The 19903-nt window shown below is 43.2% G+C and overlaps 1 protein-coding gene across 5 annotated transcripts in view; it reads left to right on the plus strand.

Moving 5' to 3' along the window:
• Positions 1 to 19903, plus strand: part of LOC111171145 (spermatogenesis-associated protein 31D4-like) — a 192042-nt gene that overhangs the window by 14611 nt on the left and 157528 nt on the right. For 3 of the 5 annotated variants that reach the window (XM_089913335.1, XM_089913338.1, XM_089913339.1), the window contains exon 2: positions 15767 to 15858. The gene's annotated coding sequence lies outside the window, so the exon portion shown is untranslated. Of the gene's footprint in view, positions 1 to 11944; positions 15859 to 19903 lie in introns of those variants that run through there. The other 2 variants (XM_089913337.1, XM_089913336.1) reach the window with 2 other exon arrangements.

Consider the following 19903-nt stretch of genomic DNA (forward strand, 5'->3'; position numbering starts at 1 on the left):
GTCTTCAATACCTCACTGAGGGACTCAGATTCTTTCAGGTGGCACTGGGCCTTGATGCTATATGCTCCTGGTAGGGCACAACCAAATACTGACATATTTCATTCTCTCATACAAATAAAGACTAATTTTACTAGCAGAAAATGGCTCATAGCTATGCAGTTTAAAGTAAAAGCCATGAATACAGCTTCATGAAAAATCTGGCTATCGAGCTAGGCCTGGACAACTGTCTTTGAGCTTTGCCAATAATATTTGTTTTCTACTCCTTAATTCCTTCCAAATACTCATAGCACCAAAGGTATGAAAAACTTATAGGGGGGCTTCCCTGGTGGCACAGTGGTTGAGAGTCCGCCTGCCCATGCAGGGGACACGGGTTTGTGCCCCGGTCCGGGAAGATCCCACATGCCGCGGAGCGGCTGGGCCCGTGAGCCATGGCCGCTGAGCCTGCGCATCCGGAGCCTGTGCTCCGCAACGGGAGAGGCCACAACAGTGAGAGGCCCGCGTATGGCAAAAACAAACAAACAAAAAAACCTTATAGGGTGAAGACTTAAGTGTAAAAGTTCTATCCATTAACTTAATTGGATCTTCATTTGGTGAAGAACCGGCACAGAGAAGGCTGTCATTGTTCGATTTTAGCAATGAGTTACTTTGGCCCAGCTCCTGAAACACTCGTATCCCCTGAAGCATAATTTTGGGACCATTTGCAAACTGTAGGAGTGATCAGAGGGGGATCTTCAGGTGCCACGGCAGGTTGAAGGAAGATGCCTTTTGGCACCTTTATAGCCCTCCGCTATCATCATCATCGTTTTCTGGTGGTCATTCCTGAGTTCACTGGTCTAAGTACTTTATACATGAATTCATTTATTCTTCACAACAATTCTAAAATCGGTACTATTATCACCTCCTGTGCTGGTTAATTTTATGTGTCAACTTGACTAGGCTAAGGGATGCCCAGATAGCTGTTAAAACATTACTTCTGGGTGTGTCTGTGGGAGTGTTTCTGGAAGAGATTAGCATTTGAATCAGTAGACCAAGTAAAGAAGATAGTCTTCACCAACATGGGTGGGCATCATTCAATGGACAGAACAAAGAGGAAGGGCAAATTTGCTCTTTGCTTGAGCTGAGACAGACATCTTCTGCCCTCCAACATCAGCACTCCTGGTTCTAGAGCCTTAGGACTTCGACTGAATTACACACTGGCTTCCCTGGTTCTCCAGCTTGAAGACTGCAGACTGTGGGGCTTCTCAGCCTCCACAGTCATGTGAGCCAATTCCTATAATAAATCTCCCCTCATCTCTCTTTCTCTCTGCATATATGTACATCCTATTGCTTCTTTTTCTCTGGAGAACTCTATTACAACCCCATTTCACATATGGGAATACTGAGGCACAGAGAGTTAATAGCTTTCCCCAAATCTCACAGCTAGTGGGTGGCAGAGCCGCTCTGCAGTCAGCATTCCTTAAGCAGTGTGCCTGCCACCCCTCGGGTAGATTAGTGACTACCCCTTTGAGCTAAGTCCTAACTTCTGGGTTTAACTGAAGGAGCTGGACCCGGAGAAGTCCAGTTTGGAAATGGTTGGAGTTCCTGTCACCCAGGAGCATGAGAAAAGCCCTGGAAGAAGAGAGTTCTCTTGAGCTCACGGACAGTAGCGGCAACACAAAAGTGGCACATTTTTGAACAGGCGCAAGATTTGTCAAGATAAACTACATCTGCTCTGATTCTTTCCTGGCATCCTTTTTCTTCACTTCCAGTCCTTAAGGAAATTGAAGCAGCTTGTAGTAAGGCTTGTTCTTTCCCAGGGCCTCTCGGTCTCCTGTGCAGTTAGTTTGAGTGGGCAAACGTGCGCTTTACCACAGGGAAGGGAGAATAGACACGGTTGGAAAATGTGCCTGGTAGCGCTTCTAGGAGAGGGGATTTCTCCTCCCTCTCATCGCAAGTGGTTACTCTGGGAGACTCCCTTTTGCCCTTTGATTTCCACCCCCTTTCTACTCTCTTCTTGCCCTCCTCCCTCACCATCCTCCGTTCCCTCCAAATGACAACCTTGGACACATTTATTGAAGGGTGTCGTTACTGTAAGACACTATGTTCCATCTTTCTCTATTTTGCTTCCTGCCGTCCTGAAGCACCAGGCTAGTGTTCCCAGTGCATTCTGAGGATACTTAGTCTAACGAGGTAAACAGAGGTAGGGAGCCTTGCTTAGGAGTCCTGGCCTTGGCCCCATCTTTCTCTGCACGTGAACCAGGGACACACTGATTTCGAAGTGCGTAGGTGTGGGAGCTGGTTATGGCACTTGCCCAGCTAGTTCTTTTTCCCCATTTGGCTGTTCAGGGTATTTCTGTTCTTCCCTTCAGCAAAGATCCCTGGAGGAGTAGAGAGGGCAGTGACAGGAGCTGTACCTCAGAACCCTTTTCTGAACTTCTGATATCAGGAGGACAGTGTTAGGTAATGCTAAATGGCTGGGGTAAGAGAGGCAAAGGTATGTAGTCCCGACAGAGCCCACAAATGGACTGGCTGTACCTTTGTCAATATTGAATCAAGAGCCATAAAATATTTCATCTTCTCTAATCCAATAATCCCACTGTTGGAACTGTGTCTGAGGAAAGAGTTCAAAGTAAGACAAGATAATTACAAGTACAGCTGGTGCCCAGATCTTAGTTTCTAAATACTGTTATCCATGGATGGGTAACACAGCCCCTTGGAGAAATCATTCATTCAGACCTGGGGCAGGGAGACCTCTCACTGTCAGTAAGTAAAATGGTGCTCAGAGGATGAAGAGTTTTGGGTGGAGAGGTAGTGAATTCTGCTTTGGCTTGAGCTTGGGGTAGCTGGGAGATACACAGCTGGAGATGTTCAGTGGGGGATGCATAGATGTGGATGTGTAGGTCTGTGTAGACATATAGGTATAAATATAGACATGGTGCAAATGGAAAATAGGGCCGAATAGTTCCCTACATCACTTTGCAGAAAAATTCTCTCAGATGCTTGGGAACATGCGTATTTCTGGGACCCACCTCGGGGAGCAGGACAAACTGCATTTTAAGGTATTCTCCAAATCACATTTTGTGCACGTATCAGTCTAAGAAATACTTATTTAAAAGATTGTGAAAATGCAAAGAGCCATTATGAGACTGAGAAGATAGAGAAGTAAGAGGTAGCCCTGGATAATGCAGTCCACAGAGCCAAGAAACCGAGTGTTTTACTGCAGAGCCCTGGACCATGTTGCTGAGAGGGCAAAAGAGTTACTACAAGCATAAATGTAAAAAGAGAAGCCATAAAAGAATAGAAGAACATATGGGTAAAATTTTACCTGATCACAAGATAGAGAGCTTTGTAAGCATAAAAGCAAAGGAAGAAAACAAAGTATTGCCACGTTTGACCACATGAATGTTAAATACTTCAGCAGGTGAAAAAAATGACAAACATTAATATAAGAAATGGGGAGGAAAAAAGAAAGGGGGAAATCTTGTAGCATAGATGACCAAGTAAAGTAATATCATTAATATATGAAACTTATATAATCCACTCAGGAAACTATGACTATCCTAGTAGAAAAATGAGCAAACACATGAACAGGCAATTCCCAAAGGAAATACAATTGTCAATTATATGAAAAAAATGAATATGAAATGCATATTAAAGCAAAAATGAAATGCCTTTTTTTTCCAGATTCCCCATATAAGTGAGATCATGCAGTATTTGTCTTTGTCTGACTTATCCCACTTAGTATGATGCCCAAAATGCCATTTTTAACTCCTCAAATTGGCAAATACTGGTACCAAAAAGTGTAGTAATGCTCTGGCCTAGAGAGTCAGGGAAACAAGCAAAGTCCTCCACTGTTAGTAGAATGTATTTGGTGCAATTTTTCTGAGAGGCATTTGGAAGTATATACCAAAAATTTGAAAATATTTCTACCCTTCAAAAAGCAATTCTGCTTCTAGGAATTTAGCTTTCACAGTTATGTAAAAAGATGTTCTTTCCAGTATTATTGGTAATATCAACAAACTGGAAACAACTTGAACGCCCAACAACAGTGATTTGGTTCAATAAATTATGGAAGTCATATAATGCTATATTTTCAAAAGCCTTTACAAAGCATGCTTTAGTAAAAGGATTCCAAACTTGGGTTCCAGGCGGTAATAGAAGTGAGTGAAGTAGTCTGGATATAGAGTGAAGACATGGAGAAAAGAAGAACTATTTCATTTTCCTCTTAGTTCTATCACTTTTTTTTTTAAAGAGTGTTAAGTGAAATTATAAACAGCAACTGACAATCTCAGTTGGAGAGCAATGGGGAGCAGTGGGGACTGCAGTAAAGTAGAAAGCACAGCCCTATCTCGGATTGCAGTAAAGTAGAAAGCACAGCCCTATCTCACAGGATCAGCTGAGCTCCATGTGGTTGAACACCCTGTGAGCCAATCAGATCTATTTATTGGCTACCAATTTACAACCTTTGCTTTCAATTTTTTTGGCAAGAAAATGTTTATAATTGTTAAGTGAAAATAAATAGGTTCCACAGTAGTGACTGTCTAATAGTGAATGTAGTATATCATACTATGATACTGAATTGGATAATACTTGTGTGTATTTGTATGTGTGTACATCTTAATATATGCACAGCAAAAAGCCTAGAAAGAGATAAGCCAAAATGTGACTTTATGTAGGCCTTTGTGATCACAAGCTGTTTTAATTTTTTCTTTAATATCTTTGCATTTTTAATATTTTCCATAACAAATGCATACACGTTACTTTTAAAAACAACCAAACCCACCAACAAAAGTTTATTTTGAAAACACCTAGGCTCAGTTTTGACGTTCAGGAAGGATTTTCCTGAAAAGCACAGATGGAGTCCTCTCTAGCAGTTGTACTGTCAGCTCTTCACCTGAAGCTGGGTCTGGTAAGCTTGGTTGTTGTCCTTGTTATTATTCTATTGTCTTTGAAATGCTCACTGGCTTTTGGCAACCTTGTGCTCATCACCATTGCCAAGAAGTTTATGGAAGTGTGAGCCAGTGACAGTTTACCCATTCTAAGTTTTGAAAAAGTTCTATTTCTTCATAGTTAGAGATGTACACTTTAATAAAGATAACCATACAAACGTATACGATCAACTCCAGACCTGGCAGTGCTATTAGTTTAAACAGCATGAATCCCTGTGCTATACTTCAGTTGTTCAAACGTCCTTATGAAAACAGTTATGAAAAAGTTGCCATTCATACAGGTACGTGGGCAGTCTTTTTTTGTTGTTCTTTACATCGGCAGTCTTAAACATCAATAAGTTGGCTGTTTTCCCCTGAGCTGGAGAAACAGTGGCCGATTCACACTTTGGAAGTCAGGCCAGCAAATCTAGAGAAGGCAAATACAGAGTTGCAAACCTGTGAGTGCTTTTATTCCCTTCACAGACTTCCAGAGCAAAATGGATTGCTTTGCAATTGTGAAGGGGAAAAAAGAAAAGAAGGAAAGAATGTGTTGGCTTTGTCTGCCCCCGGTTTGAGTAGAGGGGATTTTTTTTTTCTTTTTTTGGATGAAGAGTGGGATCTTAATGGGCGCTCCTAGTCGGCCGAGGCAGCCTCTGAAAGCTCCTCTTTGTCAGAGGAGTCCAAGATAGAAGGATCCATTGTTTCCCAGTCTGAAGTTATCACTCTTCCCTTTATCCTTTCTTTTGGACCTTTTAGTGTTTGCTTTATCAGAATATTTTAATCCCTACTGTGGTGACTGGTGTAATTTATCTCATTAAGCCTCTCCTATTTTCTTCTGTTTACATGACCAATATTATTATGTTTTATGGGGCTTATACCAACAAGCCACTCCTTTGTCTCATTGTTTCAGCTCTAGGCCAAAAATCAACAAACGAAGTTTTATCTTTCCAATCTTGGACCTCACCTACTTGTCATTCAGTTTGTACAGGTTGCATGAAGAGCATGTTCCTTTGAAAACAAAGCAAGGATTCATTTTTATGACCTAAAACCAAACAATTACCTTTCTCAAAAGGTCCTGGTCATCTCTTATAGACTGGCAGAGACTCACCTTATGAGGTGGAAAAAAAGCAGATACTTCCTTGTGGGTTGAAAGCCCAAAGTCCCCTAGCAATAACACCCTGCTTCCTAACTAGTGTATCTTCCATAGTGTATGGAATATCCTAGAAGCAGAGAACCTGAGCACTGGAAGGCACCTGGTGAGGTTATCTCATCCAAACCCCTGCCCTTCAGCAAGACCACACCCAAGCCAGACTGAGCCAGACCAGAGGAGAATCAGTCGTTTTAAAGGCATATGAAGGAGAGCCTTCACTCAACCAGTCACAAATATCATGTCAGAAAATTCCTTCTCTAAAAAACCAGCCTAATAAAAGCTTTGTCATTTCTTCAGTCACTCTTTTTCTTTTCCAGATTGAAAATAACAGGGTACCATCCTCAGGGAATCAACAACGGTTTAATGAGCAGTAACTTCCTACAAGGCAGTGGCAGTGGTTCTCAGACGTTAGTGCACATCAGGACTGCCTGGAGGCTTATTAAAAACACACATGGCTGGACCCCACCCCCTAGAGTGTCTGATTCCTGAGATGGAGCAAAGCTGGAGAATTTGCATTTCTAGCAAGTTCCCAGGTGATGCTGATGCTGTCAGACCAGGGATCCCACTTTGAGAACTGCTGATCCTAGGAACTCGAAAGGAGAAATATGAGGATAATTAAGAGGCAGAAACAAGTGGAGTAACAGCAAGTTAAACAAGTTAACCTCTACATAGAAAATGGTAAATGCCTATCAGATAAGTTCTTTGCTGTCAGACAGAGGCCAGTGGGGGAAGGCTGACCACAAGCGGTAATTTAGGATGTTAGCCATTAACACAGGGACCTGCGGGAGCACAGCTGAGGAGCGCGGTGTCCTGGGTAGGTGGGGAAGAGGCCAGGAAGGCTACCTGCAGAACTGGAGGCCTGAGGAGTAATTGCTGGGTTGACTTTTAAAGAAGGGAAAGTATCCAGGCAAAGGTCAGGGCTAGGCATGTGCTCTTCCAGCGGAAGGAACTGTATGGAATTAAAGAGGAGTCGTGGAGTTTTTACGGAAGAGCAAGTCATCCAATTTTCTCAGAGGGGAGAGTGGCAAACGAGGCTGTGATGACAGAACTGCAGAGGTAGGCAGGGGCTAGATCACGAAGGAACGTCAGAGCTGGTTTAAGGAGTCCGGCAATATTCTAAAGGCCATTATTTGGCATATAATATAAAGAACAATTTAATAAGACTCCATGGACATCCGAGATGAAAAGAGAATACACAGCTATCCCCAATCCGTGTACTTCCTTCTCTGTAACTAGGACATCTCTACCGGGTTTACTCTGGTTTGCAGCTGTTGTCGAGGCCTTGCTAAGTTTCTAGCCTAAGTGTGGACAAAATTCCCTTTCCTTTTAGTTTAGTTGAGAGTTTTTGGAGTTTCATAAAGGGAAATTTGTAAAGACACTAGGCAAACATATATGAAGCCAAAGTGAATAGAGAGAATACAGAAGTTGGGTCTAGAGATAAACAGATGCTTCTAGCTCCAGCTTTCACTAGCTATACAGCCTTGAGCATGTTACTTAACTTCCTGTGCCATAGTTTCTGTATTTAAATAGAGACCTAATTCCCTAACAAGATCCATAAGATCTTATGTGTTCTGGCCCCTACCTGCCTTTTCAGCCTCATCTTATGTCCACTGATCTTACTCTTCTATTTATTTATTTTTGGCTACATTGGGTTTTTGGTGGTGCACGCAGGCTTTCTCTAGTTGCAGCGAGCAGGGGCTACTCTTTGTTGCGGTGTGCGCACTTCTCATTGCAGTGGCTTCTCTTGTTGTGGAGCACGGGCTGTAGGCGCATGGGCTCAGTAGTTGTGGTGCGGGGGCTTAGCTGCTCCGCGGCGTGTGGGATCTTCCCAGACCAGGGATCGAACCCTTGTCCCCTGCATTGGCAGGCGGATTCTTACTACTGCACCACCAGGGAAATTCCTGATCTGACTCTTTCTGCTCCATCTGCATAAATCTTCTTCAAGCTCCTCGTGTTTGTCATGCTCCCTTCTACCACAGGGCCTTTGCACATACTGTGTCCTCTGTCTGCAATAGTCTTGCCTCCCTCTTCAGTAATTACTAGATTTAGATGTAAGGCCCACCCCCTCTAGGAAATCTTTGATCTCTCTGAATAGGTAAAATCCCTCCATAGGCTTTTTTACTATGAGGAACTTATATGATAGCACTTAATATTGTTATTTGTGTAACTGTTTGCTTAATGTTTCTCTTCTCCTAAACCAGGGGTCAGCAAACTATCTCCATCTTTGACCTGCAGCCTGTTTTTGTAAATGAAGTTTTATTGAAAAGCAGCCATGCCCACTTATTTCGATATGATCTGTGGCCACTTTTGTACTACAGTGGCAGAGCTGAGTAGTTAGAGCAGACTTTATGGCTTGAAAAGCCTAAATATTACTCTGGCCCTTTACAGCAAAGAAGCTGCCAGTTCCTGTACTTGACTGTAGTCTCCATGTGAGCACGTACAAAGTCTATTTTTGCTTACTCACATATCTTCAGCATCTAGCCCAGTGTCTGCTACATGGAAGATGCACAATAAATAAATAAATGAATAAACAAACGAACAATAAATGCAAGGAGATTTCTTTAAATGTCTCTTTTACTAGAGTGTTGAAAGGGTTAAATAAGATAATATATGTTAAGAACCCAGCAATATAGTGCCTGAAACATAGCAGATGGTTAATAAATGTTGGTAGTTATTACTATTCTCAATCTTTCCTTAGTGCATTTTAGTCTTCTCTCTGGGTCTGGACCTAAGCTGTCCCCTTGGCCCTGGGCTGAGTTGCATCCCTGTCCTTCACCTGTCTTACTTTCTCTTGCCCTCTGGCCTTTGCAGGTCTATTTCTGACTCTAGGATTCTTTTCTTGGTCTCAGATTCTTAGGAATGTCTTCTCCACTCTTCCCAGAGATTTCCTTCTAGGATGTTCAGTCTATTTGAAGCATATTATTCTCAAACCTTGTCGTAGCCTTAGGGTGACCCTCCTTGAACCTATCCCGGGGGCTTGGCTCCACGAGGGTCTTCTAAGTGATGGCAGTTTCATCTTATTTTATGGCCACCTCTTTCAGGGACAGCAGACAATTCCTTCTCTTCTGGTTCGGCAGGAGAAGCTGTAGGATTGGAGGAGAGCTCCTAATAAGAGAGCAATGAGCAGAGGCTCGGGAACTGAACCTGTGTGGCTTTAAGGCAGAAGGGATCGAAGCGCAGCCCAGAGGCTGTTCAGCCTGGACACAGGCCCAGCTGGTGCAGAACCTAAAAGGAGGGGGTTTAGTAAAACCAGGGGTCAGCTAACTGTAACCTACAGGCCAAATCCAGGCTGTCTCCCATTTTTCTGTCCCTTTCATGCTAAGAATGGTTTTTGCCTTTTTAAATGGTTGGGGGGAAAAAATCAAAAGAAGACGAATATTTTGTGATACATAAAAACTATATGAAAGGGCTTCCCTGGTGGCGCAGTGGTTGGGAGTCCGCCTGCGGATGCAGGGGACGCGGGTCCGTGCCCCGGTCCGGGAAGATCCCACATGCCGCGGAGCGGCTGGGCCCATGAGCCATGGCCGCTGAGCCTGCGCGTCCGGAGCCTGTGCTCCGCAACAGGAGAGGCCACAGCAGTGAGAGGCCCACGTACCACAAAAAAAAAAACAAAACAAAACTGTATGAAACTCAAATTTCAGTGTCCATAATAAAGTCATACTGGAACACAGCTGTGCTCATTCACTTACATCTGTGGCTGCTTTCACGTCACAACAGCAGAGTAGTTGGCATCAGAGGCCATAAAGCTGAAGATGTTTACTGATAGGCCCTTTAGAGAAAAGGTTTGCCAACCTCTGAGTTACACGAGTAGCCTGAGCTGTGGACAGTGACTTTGACCTGAGCTCGTGAGAGCCTCTTTTGAGCTCAGTGTTGCATGGCCTCTACAAACCCCACCAGATCCCAGCCCAGGGTGCAGCCCAGGGTGAGGTAGGGAGAGAATGGGTTAATTAGATGGGTTAATGAGAGGAATCATTCTTGAAGGAGGTGGGAAGGGATGAGATGAGAGAACACAACAGTCTGGTTCAAATGCTGGTTTCGCCACTTAGAGAGCAGTGGGAGCTTGAGCCAGTGTCTTACCTTCTCTAAGCAGCAGTTCCCATATTTTAAAATGTGAATAATTATCCTCAAATATACAGTGACATGGTGAACACCAAATGAGCTAATGCATGCAACAATGCCTGGGGTGCGGTAGGCATTCAATAAATATTCACTACTATTACTATGTGTGGATGGAGCACACCAGTGGAAGAGTTGGCTTTGAGGAGGAGAAAGCCATCTCAGTGCATCACGTGGAATAGTGTAAAAAAGTAGACATTGGAGACACACAGACCTGGGTTCGATTCTGCCTCTGCTAGTGTGCGCATCACTGTTGTATGACCCTAGGAAAGTTGATTAACTTCTCTGAGCCTCAGTACCCCGCCCCCGGCTACCCCTCCTTTATGTAACTCAGATGTCAAGTGGGACCTTCCTACTCTTTGATTTAGGAAACATTTCCTATGGAACCACCTGCCACTATCTCAAGTAAAACACATGGGGCTCCTGTTTCACCCTGTGCCAACAAGGCCATCCAGAAAATTCTCTTTCAACAAGCATTTCACGAATTGAGTAAATTTACTGGAGATTTGAAGAGCTATACTTCTGAGCGTGGGATCATATTGTGCCCCACACAGTCTTTTTCTAAACCTCCTCCCCTCCTCTTGCTTCTACCTCCCTTCTTTCTGAGTGCAGAGCCCACAGTACACACCCCCCTTTCTCCACCCATTTCCCTATACACCCCGTTGTAGCCAAAAGAGGCTGGTCAAGACATTTCCCCACAAAGATGGTTCTGTCCCCAAGAGGAATCCTCCTACCAGCTGCTAAAAGGATAAATTTCCTCTATCCCCTAACAAGCAAAATAGGGATAATTATGACTACCTCACAAAGTGTTTGGGGGAATTAAATGAGGTAATGTGTCTGCCAGCTCCTGGCATGAAAAAGGCATCCCCTCCCCTCTTGATTCTTACTTTGAGATTTGAAGGAACAAAGAGAGAAGCTGGGAGATACTTTGACATAGGGGCGAGGGTTGATAAAAGCAGCCAGGAAGGTCGTCTCCTTGACCATCACCCTCCAGTGAAGTAGAAGAGTTTATTTGCCAGGAGAAACTGGGAGAGGTGGAGGGACTCAGGGCGGAAGCCAGACAAGTCTGGTTTGTCTTGGAGTCCATCCAAAAGGGTTTAGTTACTAAAACAGCAGTTCCTCTACATAAATCCTTCAGGTTCTTGAAAAATATTATTAACTCACTCCTGCATCATAAATAATCCTGATTTTATTAATTTTGCCTCTCAGGCCGAGGCATAGCTCCTGCACGGCCCCCTCTCCTGAGCATACAGCTGAAGGGGCAAGGTCCCCAGGCAGAGGGCAGTACCTGCGCCCTGGGCTGAATGGTGTTACGTGGGCTGCAGTTTAAACTGTCATTCGCTGATGTTTTCCAAGCCCTTTCAGAGTGGGCTCTTCTTAATAATCTTTCCTTAGGTGTAGGACTCAGAATGGGTGGTTTATTGGCAAGGTTCTGCGTGCAGAGGCATGGGAATTCTGTTACTTGTCTACTTGGACTTGTTTGATGTCCTGTTTGCATTAGTATTCTTTTTTTTTTAACCGCAGAAGTTTTTGTTTTTTTTTACTCCTTCCGAAAGAGCTGATAGATGGCTCTCTTCCATTTTGCTTTGGGCCAAGGATGTTTCTACCCAATGTTGTGAAAACAAATGGTCCTGATTAGTCAATGCCAAGTTGTATCCTCTACCCTAAGAGGCCCTTGCTCTCCTCTCTAACTGCCCCCACCCACCTCCCTCCCTCAGTCCTTCCCTCCCTCCCTCTCTCTCTCTCTCTTTTTTTTCTTTTTTAACTGAGATTTCTCATAGTTTTCTTTCCAAAGCAAAGCTAAGTGGAAGGGTTAGCAACACCTGTCTCTTTATATGGTGTTGTTTGGGGCTTAAGAAAAAAAAAAAACCTAGGAGTTTAGGAAACAAGTGTTCAGTTCCTGTTAGTCCACTGTGTGTCTTCTGAAAGAGGCTTTATTAAATGTTTTGGTTTTATGACTTACTGTTTTCCCCAAATGTAAAAATAATTTGTGTTTGTGTGTAAAACATGGAGACACCAAAAAATATAAAGAAATGTAAATAAAAACCAGGTACTGAGTTCTTCCCCTGTCGGAAACCCCACTGTTAACATCTTTTTTTTTTTTTTAATTTATTTTTGGCTGCATTCGGTCTTCATTGCTGCACACTGGCTTTCTTTAGTTGTGGTGAGCGGGGGCTACTCTTTGTTGCGGTGCATGGGCTTCTCACTGCAGTGGCTTCTCTTGTTGCAGGGCATGGGCTCTAGGCACGCAGGCTTCAGTAGTTGTGGCACTCGGGCTCAGTAGTTGTGGCACGTGGGCTCTAGAGCACAGGCTCAGTAGTTGTGGCGCACGGGTTTAGTTGCTCCGTGGCATGTGGGATCCTCCCGGACCAGGGCTCGAACCTGTGTCCCCTGCATCGGCACACGGATTCCTAACCACTGCGCCACCAGGGAAGCCCTGTTAACATCTTGATGCATTTCCCTAGACTTTTTTCTCTGCAAATGGGCGTACATAGTTACCAAATGAGATCCTACTGTGCACACAGTTTTTTGGTTTTTTATTTTACTTTATTTTATTTTATTTTTTAACATCTTCATTGGAGTATAATTGCTTTACAATGGTGTGTTAGTTTCTGCTGTATAACAAAGTGAATCAGCTATACATATACATACATCCCCATATCTCCTCCCTCTTGCGTCTCCCTCACACCCTCCCTCTCCCACCCCCCCTCTCCCACCCCTCTAGGTAGTCACAAAGCACCGAGCTGATCTCCCTGTACTATGCGGCTGCTTCCCACTAGCTATCTATTTTACATTTGGTAGTGTATATATGTCCATGCCACTCTGTCACTTCGTCCAGCTTACCCTTCCCCCTCCCTGTGCCCTCAAGTCCATTCTCTAGTAGATCTGCATCTTTATTCCTGTCCTGCCCCTAGGTTCTTCAGAACCTTTTTTTTTTTTTTTAGATTCCATATATATGTGTTAGCATATGGTATTTGTTTTGCTGTTTCTGACTTACTTTACTCTGTATGACAGTCTCTAGGTCCAACCACCTCACTACAAATAACTCAATTTCATTTCTTTTTATGGCTGAGTAATATTCCATTGTATATATGTGCCACATCTTCTTCTTTTTTTTTTTTTTTTTGCAGTACGCAGGTCTCTCACTGTTGTGGCCTCTCCCGTTGCGGAGCACAGGCTCCGGACGCGCAGGCTCAGCGGCCATGGCTCACGGGCCCAGCCGCTCCGTAGCATGTGGGATCTTCCCGGACCAGGGCACGAACCTGTGTCCCCTGCATCGGCAGGCGGACTCTCAACCTCTGCGCCACCAGGGAAGCCCCACATCTTCTTTATCCATTCATCTGTTGATGGACACTTAGGTTGCTTCCATGTCCTGGCTATTGTAAATAGAGCTGCAGTGAACGTTGTGGTACATGTCTCTTTTTGAATTATGGTTTTCTCAGGGTATATGCCCAGTAGTGGGATTGCTGGGTCGTATGGTAGTTCTATTTTTAGTTTTTTGAGGAACCTCCAAACTGTTCTCCATAGTGGCTGTATCAATTTACATTCCTACCAACAGTGCAAGAGGGTTCCTTTTTCTCCACACCTGCTCCAGGATTTATTGTTTGTAGATTTTTTGATGATGGCCATTTTGACTGGAGTGAGGTGATACCTCATTGTAGTTTTGATTTGCATTTCTCTAATGATTAATGATGTTGAGCATTCTTTCGTGTGTTTGTTGGCAGTCTGTATATCTTCTTTGGAGAAATGTCTATTTAGGTCTTTTGCCCATTTTTGGATTGAGTTGTTTGTTTTTTTGTTATTGGGCTGCATGAGCTGCTTGTAAATTTTGGAGATTAATCCTTTCTCAGTTGCTTCATTTGCAAGTATTTTCTCCCATTCTCAGGGTTGTCTTTTTTGTCTTGTTTATGGTTTCCTTTGCTGTGCAAAAGCTTTGAAGTTTCATTAGGTCCCATTTGTTTATTTTTGTTTTTATTTCCATTTCTCTAGGAGGTGGGTCAAAAAGCATCTTGCTGTGATTTATGTCCTAGAGTGTTCTGCCTATGTTTTCCTCTAAGAGTTTGATAGTTTCTGGCCTTATATTTAGGTCTTTAATCCATTTTGAGTTTATTTTTGTGTATGGTGTTAGGGAGTGTTCTAATTTCATTCTTTTACATGTAGCTGTCCAGTTTTCCCAGCACCACTTATTGAAGAGGCTGTCTTTTCTCCATTGTATATTCTTGCCGCCTTTATCAACGATAAGGTGACCATATGTGCGTGGGTTCATCTCTGGGCTTTCTCTCCTGTTCCGTTGATCTATATTTCTGTTATTGTGCCAGTACCATACTGTCTTGATTACTGTAGCTTTGTAGTATAGTCTGAAGTCAGGGAGCCTGATTTCTCCAGGTTCGTTTTTCTTTCTCAAGATTGCTTTGGCTATTCGGGGTCTTTTGTGTTTCCATACAAATTGGTGCACACAGTTTTGAAGCCTGCTTTTCTGCTTAACATTTATTTCATGAGCATTTCCTCATCATAAAAATTCATCAAAAGCACCCCTCTTAATGGCTATGTAGTACTTGTAGTATTTGCTGTCCCTAACCTAATCATTCTCAGATTGTTCCACATGTAGCCTGTGTCCAGTTTTCCACCATATAAATAATGCTGCAGTGAGCTTGTTTGTACTTTGTCCTTGTGTATCTAAAAATTCCCATGGAAAGTATTCCTAGAAGTAGGATTACTGGCAAAATACAATCCTGGAACTTCACATTAGTCTTTACTGACTTCAGTCAGCCCAAGGTGTTTCCTGTTGGATCACATAACAAAGTTTTTAGTAACTAAAATAGCAAAAGGACTAGCTGATGTTTGCATATTGCTGGTTTCATGGTATGCAGCTTGGAGACAATATAATATAATGATGTTGTGTCATAATTATGATTTGGAGATATTCCAAGGTGATAATAGTAATAGCTAACATTTACTGGGTGGTTAATACGTGCTAGGCTCTGTTTCGAGTGTTTTACAGGTACTAACTCATTTAATCTCACCACAAGTCTAAGAAGTAATTAGTATTATTATCCCCATTTTATAGATGGGAAAGCTGAGGCAACAGAGGGGTCAAACTACAAGGTAAGTGGCTGAGCCAAGATTCAAACCCAAGCATTTTGGCTTGGAATCCATGCCCTTAAAGCACTTGATGACCCTGCCTGGAAGTAACCAGGTGGGTAAGATTCTTCACCCCCGACATGCCACGGCTGCAGTGCAGCGGGAAGGGGGATGGTGAATCCACTGCTCACTGCCGAGTTGCAGCCCTCCTTCCCCCAGCTCTCATTGCCCCCTTCCCTAGCTGTGCACCCGCCTGGGTAAGGACAGGAGAGAAACCAAGCTGCAAAAAGCACCCAGTTCTGTATCTGAAGGGGAAGAGGAACATATATCAAGGTAGTCTCAGGAAGCTGCTTATTCGGGAAGGGAGGGAAGAAATAAATGAAAAAACACTGCTTTAGGGTCTTGGTTTTTTTGTTTTGTTTTCATTTTTGGTTTTGACAATCATTAGAGCATTAGACTTGCCTAATTAGAAGCAATGTTTCCCTTACGTTTTTCACCAATTTTATTTCAGTGGGTTCCTGGCTCATCTGTTGATGCAGTGCCAGAAGTGAGCTGCAGAACAGGAGTTACTGGAGATGACAGTGACCGTGAGTCCTGAAGGAGGTAACTAATCATTTTTGGTCCTGTCCACTGCTGAGCGCCTTGGTTACAAATGACCTCTAGACAACTGTTCAACGTGGATGGTTCTAAAGGCACCTTGTTGGAGAGAGCGCTGCATGGGACTGGAGTTCTGATTAATGGCCATTTTCTTTTGTCCCACCTCCTTGTGTTTCCTTAAAATAATACTGGTGTTACAAAAGACTACACAGGGTGTTTCTGTTTAGGTAAAGTCGACTGGTGCCGGGGTGAAACAAAACATAACACAACCATTGCAGCAAAACACAAACACAGAGCAAATCCGTCCTGCTTCACCTCCCCCTGGCCAGGTTCCACATAAGGAAACCCAGCCAGAGGAGTTCCCTCGGTTAGCACTGGCTCAGGACAGAAATGTATAAAACTTTGAACAGCAGTGACCCAGGGAAGAAATGAATCACAGAACCTTTCAGGGATGTGGCCAGCCTAGAACTCCTCCCATGGGTGTAGGTCTCTGCAGTGGGGGACCTGGAACAGCCAGAAAGATACCTTCAGTGTTTGCTCTGCCTGGATCGGGCACATAGAGGCATTCAACCAATGTATGCTTAATTGCAGTGGGTTCTGTTGGAGTGAATGGAATAGTAAAAGGCAGAAGTAGACATGCTTTTTCCTTTTATTTTGAAATAGTCTAAGAGCACTAATAATAATAGTAGTAATAATAATAGTTAACACTGTTTCCTGTGGGCCAGGCCCTGTGCCAAGCAGTCTCTCCTTCCCTCAGGGGCAACCTCTATCCTTATCTATAATACCATAGGTTAGTTGGCAAAGGGAGATGTTTAATGGGGAAATTATCAATGTTCATCAAGAGTCCTCAGTTTCCCTGACTGCCTCTGTGATCTCTAATCGGCCCAGTTGCTCAGAGGCCCTAACAGCTAAAAGGTAGTAAAGTAAGGAGTCAAATTCACATTACAAATTGGGCCTCAAAAAATAAAAATGAAATAAAAAAGGTTTATTATTGAGTTCAGCCTCCTTGAAGTCACATCAACCTGATCCACTTCCTTTGTTGTAGAGATCCAGAAGCACCCTTTCAGATCGTGAGGATGGGATGGGAGTGGGGAGGAGGTTGTATCCACCTACCTAAGCAGGTTTGTAAACAAACGACAAGCAAATTAAAGGGGAGTCCATGGTAGAATTTTATGTACAGCTAAAAACATCCAAAATGCCTTCTAAAACTCAAGAATTATATAAGGTCTACTGTTATGCATAGAAGCCTCTGAGCCCCCCTTCTAAGAATTCTCCCAGGAGGTTGGGGGTTGGGAGTAGCAGCCATGTTGGTAACATGTGGTCCTTCCCCATGTTGACTGAGGGGGCTGGAAGCAGACACCGGACTCAAGGCCAGCCAATTAGATCCTCTCTCCCAGGAATTTATCACTGCAATGAAGGGATGCTAGTTAGCGTGGCCTGGTCCCTTAAACCAAGGACATACAACTCAAGAGCTGTGGTACTGCCCCATAGGCAGCAGAAGCACAGAATACCTGACTGCAGGGAGAAGGAAGCAGATGTGCAGGGAGACAGATGAGGGCCCGGAAGTAAGAGACTGGAGAAGAGGACAGAAGGAGAAAAAGAGACAGCACTGGAGCAAAGCAGCTGATTGGCCTCTGCTGGTTTTCTAATTTAGTTCCTGTTCAAACCATCCTGAGACCCAGCTGCGCCTCTTCTTCTGGGCCACCATTGGCTACTCTTGAACCTTTATACTATAACCTCTACTGTTTTGATAATGCTAACTTGAGGGGCTTTTGTTACTTGCTGTTCCGGCTACAATGGCTGTGTAACAAAAACCACCCCAAAATTGAATGGCTTAAAATAAGAACACTTATTTTGCTTAAAAATCTGCACTCTGAGCAAGGCTTAGCATGGACAGCTTGTTTCCACTACAACTTGGTTTCAGCTGGGGTAGTTTGAAGGCCAGGAGCTGAAATTGTCTAAACCCTTACGTATGCCTGGCCTGGGAAGACTCAAGCAGCTGGGGATTGGAAGAGCTGGAGCTATGTGGAAATCTCTCTGTCCACCTATGGTTTCTTTATCATGGTGGCTTCAAGGTAGATGGATTTTCCCCTGGAGGCTCAGGGCTCCAAAGGTACAGTTCTCAGGGAGAGAGGGCCAGGTGGAAGCCATATCACCTTTTATGACCTAGCTTCCAAAGTCACGCGGTGTTATTTCCACTTCATCCTATTTGTGGAGGAAGTTACAGAGATCCACCGAGCCTCAAAGGGCCACTGCTCTCAATGAAGGAATGTTACCATCACATTGTGAGAAGAACATGTGATGTATATTAATGCAGACATCTTTAGGAAATAGAATCAGTCATACTTGTAAAAGAACCTTGATTAACATATAGAATAATCCCAAAAGCTCAAAAAGGTATCAGAGTTCCCATAAGATTATCAGTGTCGTGATGGAAAATATGCTGGTTTCTGCATACAATGAGAATTCTTTCTTTTTCTTCTGAATTAGTGAACATTGAATTTATCCATAGGCGGTCTCACTGGGCTCTGCCCAGGAAACAGTATTTTAAAGTTGACTTGTCTCCCTGATTCTGGAACCATCTTGTCCTTAATTTTGCCATATAATTAGATGTGGATTAAGTAAAAATCCCTTGTTGTTTGTAGCAGAAAGTTTCTTGGCATCTTATTTTCAAATGTCATTTGCAAGCATATCCTTTCTTGCTTGGTGAATGAGCTTTTTTCTCCAGCTGGACTCTGCTCATACTTTTAATAAATAATCAGGTTTTCAGGGTCCAAAATACTCGAGAGCTGTAAAGTAGGCACTGCTGAAAGATGTGTTAACTCCTTCGGGCCTCCAAGGTGCTATTTCAAATGTTACTGCTTCATATGCCATAATAGAAGCTTGAACCTTATCGATGGCCTTTCTTTGTGTGTGTAGAGGGTGAAGGCTAGGAAAAGAAGAGTCGGTGACCTGGAACGGGGAGCTGAATTAACTCTTTCAGGAAGGCTTAAAAGAAAAGATTTTAGTCTTTTATAAACTCTAAAAGATACTGAAGTTTCCAGAATAAATCAGTACCTAAGATAATGTTATTAGATGCAGTAATTACTGGAATGATAAAAACCTTGTTGATGCTAGCTGAAAATAGGTATGTTCTATACTTACTTTATAACAGCATTTCCAGTACTGTCCTAGAATGAAGTTAACTATAAAAATATGCACATTCTGATTACATATAGAAAACTTCAAATTTTGTCCTCTTTTTTATTATTAATAAAGTTTACTCAGGTTTGTACACAATTCTTCAATTTATGGGTTCAGCCTGTTGTTTGATATGTGGAATAAAAAGATAAGACCATTGATGGCAAGTTTTCAAAATTCTACCTATAATAAGTGAATATGCATGAATATAGGGCTAGCCTGAATAATAGGTATATTTTGGATTTTGTACAACTAGTGGTCTGGTAAATATTTAACAACCAGCTTAACCAAGGCTGGGAGTAGGAGGGTCTTGACTTACAGCATTTGCCGATTTCTGTGATGTAAATATTTCCACCATAGCTGATTTCATGCTACCAACATGGCATCACCAAATGCAGAATTGGGAGGAGACATGTTCAGTGGGCTCTTCTGAGCTGTATGAGCCAGTCCTGCACACCACTGGTTACAATTATGGGAAAGCCAGTTGGATGACTCCTGGATAAACCTTGTTATAATACTACGGGGATAATAAGAACTTACTGTATAGCACAGGGAACTCTAGTCAATACTCTGTAATGACATATATGGGAAAAGAATCTAAAAAGTGGATATATGTCTGTGTATAACTGATTCACTTTGCTGTACAGCAGAAACTAACACAACATTGTAAATCAACTATACTCCAATAAAAATTAATTTTAAAAAATACTAGGGGGAGGGGCTTCCCTGGTGGCACAGTGGTTAAGTATCCACCTGCCAATGCAGGGGACATGGGTTCGAGCCCAGGTCCAAGAAGATCCCACATGCTGCGGAGCAACTAAGCCTGTGTGCCACAACTACTGAGCCTGCGCTTTAGAGCCCACGCGCCCCA

This window comes from Delphinapterus leucas, chromosome 6 (assembly GCF_059928025.1).
Source record: "Delphinapterus leucas isolate spDelLeu-1000000601 "Yukka" chromosome 6, BTC_Dleu_Yukka2, whole genome shotgun sequence".
In the NCBI taxonomy this organism is placed as follows: domain Eukaryota; kingdom Metazoa; phylum Chordata; class Mammalia; order Artiodactyla; family Monodontidae; genus Delphinapterus; species Delphinapterus leucas.